Below are 9,676 nucleotides of genomic sequence, written 5' to 3'. Positions count from 1 at the left end.
GTGATGGTGTATCCCCTCTGCTCGGGGGATTTACAACGTACGGCGCTAAAACAAACCACAGACAGCGAGGCTACAGGCACATTGTGTTCCTGTCTTTCATATAAATCTGCACTCTTTATTACACACTTTTTAAGGCAGTCCCCCCTCCAAGGCAAAAGTGGTGCACAATTGGTAAAAGTACACCAGGTACGGTGGGAAGTGCTGTGCTAGGGTCAAAACTCAGACAACAAAACGTCCCTTCACAGTTCAGGCAAAATTCTAATCCAAGAGAAGAAGGAATTTATAATTAGAAAAGGAGCAATGCTTCAATATAAAAATATCCCATGTACAATAAATAAAAAAGGAAATTTGGTCTGCCTGTGAATACTCTCACCGTTAGGTTAACACTACTGATGAACTGATGTGGTAATTGGCGGGGCTTTTTTATGAACAGTTGAGTAATATAATCTGTAGTAGTGCATGATGTATTATCAGCTCATTATATCAAACATGTATTCAAAGTATGAAAAGTACAATTACTCCTTGTGATGTAAGATTGTTGCACTGTGCATTAGCTGCGTCAGGACTTCCAGGATATTAAGTGACTGTGTTTTGCTTACTGCAATATAAATCGGCGGCACTTGTTTTTTTTTCTCGCAAGTATTTTTTGTGTATTGATCTATTTATTCAATGTTGGGTTAATTTTTCTTTGGAAATTCTTTTGTTCTTGGCCCTGTTTTTTGGACCAATGATTGACTTTTTGTTGGTTATTTATTTCTATTTATGTATATGTCGGTCTGTCTGTCTGTCTATTTAATGAAATAGGATAATTTTATGTTTATACTGTTACTGTCCTGAGAAACACATGTCTGTAAAAACTCAACAAGCTCCGAAACACAGTCCTATTTTCAGCTTTGTGACGATTAATTTTCATGCTTATCCAAGTGGCTGTATAAATATTTTATCCAGTTTTAAGAAGGAGGGACATTTTCTCTGCCTATCATCTAATCTTTCAGTTTATCAGAAATATTTAAATTCAAAACCCCAAAAAAATTTGAATATACGTGGTTTTCACTAAACAGGAAAGGTTTGAAAACTGGTAACTAAAGCTGTCAAGCAAAGGTAATAGAGTAAAAAGTACAGTAACATAAAAATGAAATACTCGAGTAAAGTACAGTATATCATGGAATTATCACGTTTATTTCTAAAGTGTTCAGTGTACGGAAGTATTTTTTTTTTTGTTCAAATAGGCATTGCTACTTAAGTGTTATTTGCTAATTATACCGCTTTACGGAGGTTTTAGAGTGCTGAAAATTTCACCGACCTTTAGAGATGTTTTTTTCTTCAGTATGTTTAAAAAAAATCAAAACTTCCTCTCACAAAAAGTCTGACGTCTTAAACGGAGTTTGAAAACGCTGAACTTGTTATCCTGACTGGTGCTGAGTGAGGCTGCTCTGACTCCGACTACCTGACTCACTCACATGTATGTGTGGAATTTACGCACGCGGGCGCGCGCTTCCAGGCGGAAGTGAAAATAAAGGACTAAACAAAAACGCAATTCCTGTTTTATTTTCGTCTAAATGGAAAGCGTGTCTTTTATTTTTGAGCCAGACGTGCCTATTTTTTCTCTCTTTTCTTATATCAGTTATACAAATAAAATTTTCAGTTTGTCAAAAGTCTTTTAATATGAATTGTTTACGTTTGGGTTGTTCTACTTGCATTTAACAGTGACATGTGTCCATTAATTTAAGGGTTAAAAAAAAAAAAAGACGTTTTGAAAGCAGAAGTTGCTATATCAGTTAGTGATTCAGTTGTACTTCGTCTAATAACTGGAATTGATTTTTTATCATTTTATTTTGAAATCCCTTCTCCGCGGATGGTTGCTCTTATTAGGCTGGCTTGTTGGCTGTGAACATGTCTGGTCTGCCACCAGAGGGGTGAAACGAGCTGTGGGTAAATTTTCAAAAAAGGTAACATGCAAGGTCCTGACCTTCCTTGCATTTAACAGTGACCTGTGTCTATTAATTTAAGGGTTAAGTAAGACGTTTTGAAAGCAGTTGTTGCTATGCCAGATAGTGATTCAGTTGTATTTAGTCTATAACTGCAATAGATTTGTATCCTTTTATTACACACATAAGCAATAGACATACCTGTCAACAAGTCTTCACATGTTTGTCTGGCGCTCAGATATCACAAGTAAATTTCCTGTCAAACCATTTTGGCTGACCAGAAGCTGTGAATTTGTGCTTCTATGATTTTACTTGTTTTTTTTCCCCATGTATCAGGAAGTGAGTCATCCTCAGTGGCAGGCAAAACTCAGATGGGACTTACTTTGGGTGTTCCTTCCCCAAGGCTATCAACTGACAAATAAAAAGCTTTAGCAAATTACTTTTTTAGCCTTAGTGTGATTTAAGAAAAACAGTCCAATCTCAACATGTGGTCCACAGTCTTTAAACAGTGTGTTTTTAGCAGGTCTCATTTTTGCAGTTGTTTATGTAGGTCTATTTTTCCCACTCAGATAAAAATACTTTAAGTGGACATTAAGAGAATCTTGATACTTTTATCTGCTTCTAAATTTATTGATGTCAGTGGTGAGGGAACTTAAAACAAATCTGACACAGGTCTCTTCAACTTCATTTGAAGGAACTAAATATTCTTAAATTTATTATTTCGTCATTATATATTGTATTATTTTAGTATGACATATCATCCTTAAACGAATTGTAATGGTTTGCTGGCCCATATTTTTACTGCTTATTCCCATCACTGTTACCAGCCTCATTTTCAGCAGCAGAAATGCATGCAACTGTTTTCAGCAAAGGCTAAAAACTTCTTTTTTTTAAACCCCTGTCCACTATGCTCAGTGGAGACCACAGCCAGTGTGAAAGGGAGAGGGATTTTAGATTTATGTTCACCTAGTGGCCAGAAAGATGAATAAATTCTAAAGTTATCCACACTGGTGGATTTGTAAATAAGCAGCTCTTTGAAAACAAGTTCTTCATACATCAACTCAGTTTATGACTTTCTCGATGTCCCTAAGTGGCCAAAAAACGTAGACAACTAACCTCAAGCCTGACTGAAGAAATAATATTAAATTCTTAATGGTATTTTATTTTTTTCTGCTCTTCCTTCCTCAAATAAATAACTGTGATATTTCTAATGTTATTATTTTCTCTTTTTTTTTTACTCCATTTTCCCAGAATGAGGAACTGTCTCTGTAGATCTTTGTGTCCCCCTAATGAGAATTGTGATGACAACATTGGTATTTGTTGTGGAACCAGAAAATGTCAGAAATTATGATCAACTTGACAAACTGTCAATTTCAAATGGCAGAATATGAATTTTTTTCTGAATAGATGCATGTTCTGAACCCAATGAGGGCCGATGTGTGAAAATCACCCAGCAAATGAAACAACTGAAAAGGCTGTTAGACGATGTCCCAACAGTGTACTTTAAATGAATCAAGAAACAACATGGGGGGAGGGGGGGACTCTGTCAAGTTCAGAGTGAAGACTTCCTTATCGTGAAACATTATTATCTCCAAAGGCTTGTCGAAAAGTGGTTAACCTCTGTCTGACTTGGTCATAAGCGATAAAAACAAACCATAAAGCCGTTCACTGCCATTCAGAAGCACATCGAAGAGACTGCAACAGGCTGTAAACCAACTACGTGCTTCCTTTTTTATTTTTAAATAACAGCTTGTATTTTGGGTCATATGGTTAGCAGTATGGTAGTGCCCTCCCCCATATGCAGCAGCTTCATTTCTTACTGACTTAATCTGTGTGCCAAACCCGACTGAGAGCTAAATTTAAACTTTGAAGCTGCTATATTCAATTTTTTTTGCCCATAATTGATGAATTGACTGAAGTGCACGAGGCAATGTGCGTAATGGCTGGCCTGCCAAGATATGTCACCAAAATTTTCTTCAGCCCTACAGAAGCCTATAACTAACGGGCAGTCAGGTGAGGTTAGTGACGAAGGCTTTTGTTCAGACTGCAGGCAGTTCGGATTTGTTTCTCAATCAGATCTTTGGGAAAGAAGGTCAGCACATTTTATTTGTAAATGAATGGTTCAGATTTGGTGTGTCCAGTGTGCGATTCTGTGCTAGGTTATGTTTACAATAATACAACATATATGTATGCCATATCATATTACTTATATATAGGTCGTATTATCAACTATTAATCCTAAGGGGTAGACGAAAGGCTGTGTTTGTGAATGAAGGTGTAGACAAAAGGTTGTGTTTGTGAATGAAGGTGTAGACGAAAGGCTGTGTTTGTGAATGAGAGTGAAAGTACTGTGCCAAACCAAAAGGTCACAGGAGGGGGTCGGCAACCTGTGGGGTCACATACTGTTGTTCTTTGAGGCATAAACAGGAACAGACGGCTGTCGTGAGGACTTCAGGGTGTGAAGGAAGACAACCACCACCTCGACCAATCAACAAAGGACACATCACCATACATGACTTTTTGGTGTCTGTACTATAAGAAGACTGGGTCAGGGAAAGTCAGGAGGTCAGACTTCGTGAACTGACACATACTCTGTTGCGGTCAGGGAAACATAGTCTGGACCCAGAGCTCTGTAAACTGATTATTCTGCGGCTGTTAAATAAATATTTTGAAGCCTGACATCTTCTCCTATTGCCTCATTAAAGAACGCGCAGGACTGGGGGCTGACACATATTGGCTTTGTACTAGCAGGAGCCCAAGTCCAACAGTAGCTACACTGGTTACGCGTCTTTCCAACGTGGAAGCAAAGCAGACAATGTATTTCGGTGTCTGTTCACAGACTGTTGTTCTTATTGTCCTCCATAGCGTCAAAATCTTCACTCTCTGACAGCGCTCTGCCACTGGTAGCATAGATGGTGCTCGCTCTGTCACTCTGAAAAGGCTGTATGCTGTAATTATTATGTATGGACCTTTTATTCTATTATTCTTGTTACTTGGTTTTTATTTTATTATTGTTTTCCTGAGGGTGTGTTGTCACTCTTGACCGTACAACAAATTGTCCCAGGGTATAATAAAAAAAAAAAAAAAACATTCAACTTCAACTTCAACTCAAACATAAATGAATAAATAGAGTATAATTTTGCAAGTGATCAAGTTTAATTCAACTTTTTGATACCAACAGAGCAAGGTTATTTCATTTCTGCATTAAAGACCTGCTCTGGGGAAAGTCACGCTTTTAACAGCTTGTGTGTTGTTTTGTTTATATGCTAGAAGACACATAATCAGTGAACTGGGCCATCAGTGCCATAACTGAGCATTCTACTTTGGAACTGCGGTGCTAGTCTGACTAGTCTAAAAAACATTAATTCAAACATTCCTAAGCCAGTTGGAGGTAGAGGGTGGAGATGGAGGCAGGGACTATTTGAAAATTCAAAGATTTGCATGTACAGAACAAGCAGCAACCGACCAATATGTCACCCGTTGGTTTGTCAAAATCCTTTCTGAAGCGTCAAGTTCATATTTTTTTACTATTTTGTAGCCAGAAGTGACCACATGTAAGCTGGGGAGGAGCGAGCAGGGATCTGACTTGATCTGATTGGAAAACTGAGGACACTATGCCCACCCACTTACAGTATAGTGGAGCCCTAACTGCACAACAGGGCTGTCAATCAAAGTCACACCTCCGAACATACCACTTTTTGAGGCTTTAATGTCTATTTAATGATGGGGTTATTTATCAGATGGACACCCGGACTATGGTATTAATACACCCTGAATATCTTCTTTTGTGACACCAAACACTTCTCCTTGTTGCAAACCAATCCCACCCATTGATAACACAACACTCCATGTGAGTGACATTTTAAGACATAAAGACACCTCAGCTCTGTTGGGGAAAACCTTTGAACTCTCGAGGTGACGGTACAGAGGTCTGTAACAAGTTCATCCGTAGATAATAGTAGTCACGCATAGTGATGCCACACCTCCACTGAATTCAAACGTTTAAGCAGGTGTGTCTGAGAACTAGCTACCCCCTGTTCAACACCAACTACAGCAGACAAAGGATTCTTTGATATGAAACTGCTGCATAATGTTGAGGACAGCAACATTTAAACGCACTAATAACTAATTTTGTGAGGATGTTTTTATGGTTTATTTCTAAATAACAGATTTCAAAGTCATGGCCTCGTAAACAAAATTGGGTCTTTTTGAAGCACATTGCCCCGAGCGCTCCCTGCCACAGGGATCCAGTGTACAAGGGCAGAAATGACTTAGCATTTCCCCGCATGTTCAGCTCCACTTGTATTTGTTAAAAACAAACTGATTTATGTGAGAAAATGAAGCCGCAGACTTTTCGAAAACATTTTAAATTAGGCTAAGAATACTAAAAGTGTTCATTACATTATTTACATGAGTCACTATGACTACTCAATACTTACTCTCTACATTTTCTCCTTTAAATGGAGGGTTACATATTTTGTGAAACTCACTTATCAGCTTCCGGTCCAAGAATTAGATGATCAATCCATCTCTAACGTCTATTCATTTACATTGTGGCATATCATGCCCATTAAAAAAGAAAATACAAAATAATTTTTCCATTCTGATTTGTGTATGGTTCATACAAACATGACAGATTTATATAAAGTGTGTTTTAGTGAGTGCATTTGAGAACTTTTGGAGAGAGCACCTCTTCTACACTCTTTATGTTAAACTCAGCGATTCACGTTCTGACTCGCAGTCCGCAAGTAAAGGTATTTACACACTCGGGATGTTTTTTCAAGCAGTTAATTTGCAAATAAAAATGTTTTCTCAAACAATTGTTTCTTTCATGAGTACTTTAACACAGAACATGAATATTACGTGGCAAAAAAGTAAGATGTTTTCAGAAGAAGGTTGATTTTTCTGAGTTTTTGCACTGCGAGTAAAGGCATCGACCAATTAGCTTGTGTAGAAGGTGGAACATACGTCCATATTACAACTCCTAATGACAATGTTGGTTGTAAACAACTGTTGCAAATTAGCATTGCTGATGGCATGAAAATGTTTTGATGTGAAATGTTTTCAGGCAAGAATTTAACATTTTTAAGTTGTTTATTCCTCAGACACAATTATTCTCTTCTAACAATCAGATAGACAGAAAAAAACAATTGTTCTAAAAATACTTATGGTTCATTTATAAGTTTCTTTTTAATTTTTCATTTGAAGGATCCAGCTGGTGAACAACATGTGGGACAAAATACCGCACAGCAATATGGATCCTGGTTATTAGTAACAAAGAGCTGATTATTGGTGCTCTGATTTCAGCACACTGAATATTTCCATCATCGGTCACTTAGCAGTCACAGACATAGAGCTACTCTTTGTTCTCAAATCATGCCAAAATGAGGATTTGAGGTCATAATGTCCTAAACGCATAAAAAACAAAAACAAAAAAAGGAGAAAAACAACTAACATTTCAAATGAGCCATAAACATGATCTAATTCAGTGGATCATCTGGAAACACAAGTTTCATTTTTCTTGATACCCACCATACATCGATCAGGATAACTAAATTAGTGAAAAATTCATGAACCAGAAGTACATACACTTTAATATTAGCACTGTCTGTCTGAGGGATTTTCCATTCTTCAATTCTTCTTTGGTTGCTTCAGGGCAAAGTTGCTGATACCTTTGTTTCACATCCACATTTTCTCATTCTTATAAAAAAAACATAAATAAGCACATCCAAAATATTGCAGTGGGGAATTTCCACTGTTGGATTTGTTGATACTGGAAAATGACATTGTTACGCTCCTGTGAATGTGTTCCACATATATACTTCTTGCAGGGCTTGACATGTTTTCATAGGAATTTCCTTAATAAATTGCACAATAACTGGAGGGTAAAAAATACTTTGGTATTTATATTACAGAATCGAGTGGCATTTCAGGACCTGAACTTATTTTAACACAAACCACAATCTTTTTCCAAACCTACAATTGTTGGTAAGGTTACTTTTGAAATGTAACAGATGACTAATTACCTTATTAAACGTCACCAAAGTAATGTAACTTATTGAATTTAAATATTGTTTTCATTACTTTTCTTACAAATGTTTGAAACTGGGACATATAGCTGTCCGAAAAAAAATATTTCAATTCGGCAAACCCTGACAGCAGTACTCAACAGTGATTAAAATCTAACTTTCATTAAAAGTTATTCAATACAACTTGAAGAAAGATGGGATTCTTTTGATTTAAAAGTCCAACCACCTCAGCAAATCACAATTACATACTGGTAATTATATAACTGTTATGTGGTGGGGTGTTTTTCCAGGACCCAAATGCAAGCTCACAGACTCAAGGTTTTCAAATTCCAAAAATACAGTCTTTATTGTCCAAAACACAAACAAAAAACTACAAACCAAAAGGTGGCACCGAGCGTGTCCACTTTACGTCCAGTCGGGAGGGCAACTCGACCGACAGCTCCAGGGGGACACGGGTAACAGGGCAGCCGGCAGACCAGCGGAAGGGACGGCGTCAACAATCTTCCAAGCCGGGAGGGCAACTCCACCGACTGATGATTTTGACGGGGGATATCCGCAGGAGACACAGAGGCCGGAGGAACGGGAACAGGACTGACGGAGAGCTGACGGGGAGCAGATGGAAGACGGACGGGGAGCAGACAGAGGACGGACGGGTGGCTAACAAAATGCACCGACAACCAGAGTTGTGCAGGGGCAGGTTACATATAGTCTGGGGAGGTGATCAGGGAGATGCAGCACACCTGCAGGTGGTGATCAGGGGTGAGTGGCTGCATCTGCTGGGACTGGTGAGGGGCGTGGCCACGGGAGGTGAGTGGCGTGGCCACAGACAAAGACAGGGGACACATGAGGAGAGGTGATCGGGGGCAAAACGGAGGACAAAACTGAACTCCTGACAATAACAGACTGCAGTAAATATTCCCATAACCTCAAACCAAGTCCACATTCAGGTCACCTCCATGCTGAGTAATGATAAAACTTTCAACAGGGCTAGGTACTGTTCACTCCTCTTTTAACACTGCCTCCTGAATTACTCTTTTTGAATATCTCTTTGTTTTATCTGACAAATGGAAAACCACCTTGATTGAGTTACTTGGAGAAATTACACATTGATTTGTTTGGCAGACACAAGGCGGTGCAAATTCAAACACATAAACAAATGAAAAACAAGAATAAAATCTGAGCACATGTACCATCAAATGAATAGAGGCTGTTTATAAAGGACAAAAGAGATTATTGTGCATTGGAATGATGCAAAACAACAGAATGAATATCATATTCTTATATAAGCTTTTTACCAAAAATAACATATTAGGATGGAACCAATTTATGCTCACAAACATTTTGAATAGTAACTGTAATTCAATTACACATTGTTTTCCTCAGTAACTGTTTACAACTACATGTACTTTGCAGTTCATATATATCTAACTAGTTAGTCCCTAACAGTCTAAGGCACCTTTTTTGTATGACTAAGATGTCAGCCAGCTTTGTTGGGCAGTCACATAGTGTCATTAGAAAACAATGTGGAAAGAAAAACACAGTCAGTTTGTGGGGACCGTTATTGTGAATCTAATACATTTTTGGCTGTTGACCAACATGGCCATCACTCATTTTCATATGAACTGGGCTGCTGAATGTAGCTTGATGTAGTTCTTTGAACGGATACAGTTAAAATAGAATGTTTTGGCCACAATGAGCAAAGGTAGGTTTGGAAAAATT

Source organism: Embiotoca jacksoni, unplaced genomic scaffold (assembly GCF_022577435.1).
Source record: "Embiotoca jacksoni isolate LCO1_2020_lvr unplaced genomic scaffold, fEmbJac1.0.p SCAF_14, whole genome shotgun sequence".
Taxonomy (NCBI): domain Eukaryota; kingdom Metazoa; phylum Chordata; class Actinopteri; family Embiotocidae; genus Embiotoca; species Embiotoca jacksoni.
This window is presented reverse-complemented; position numbering follows the sequence as displayed.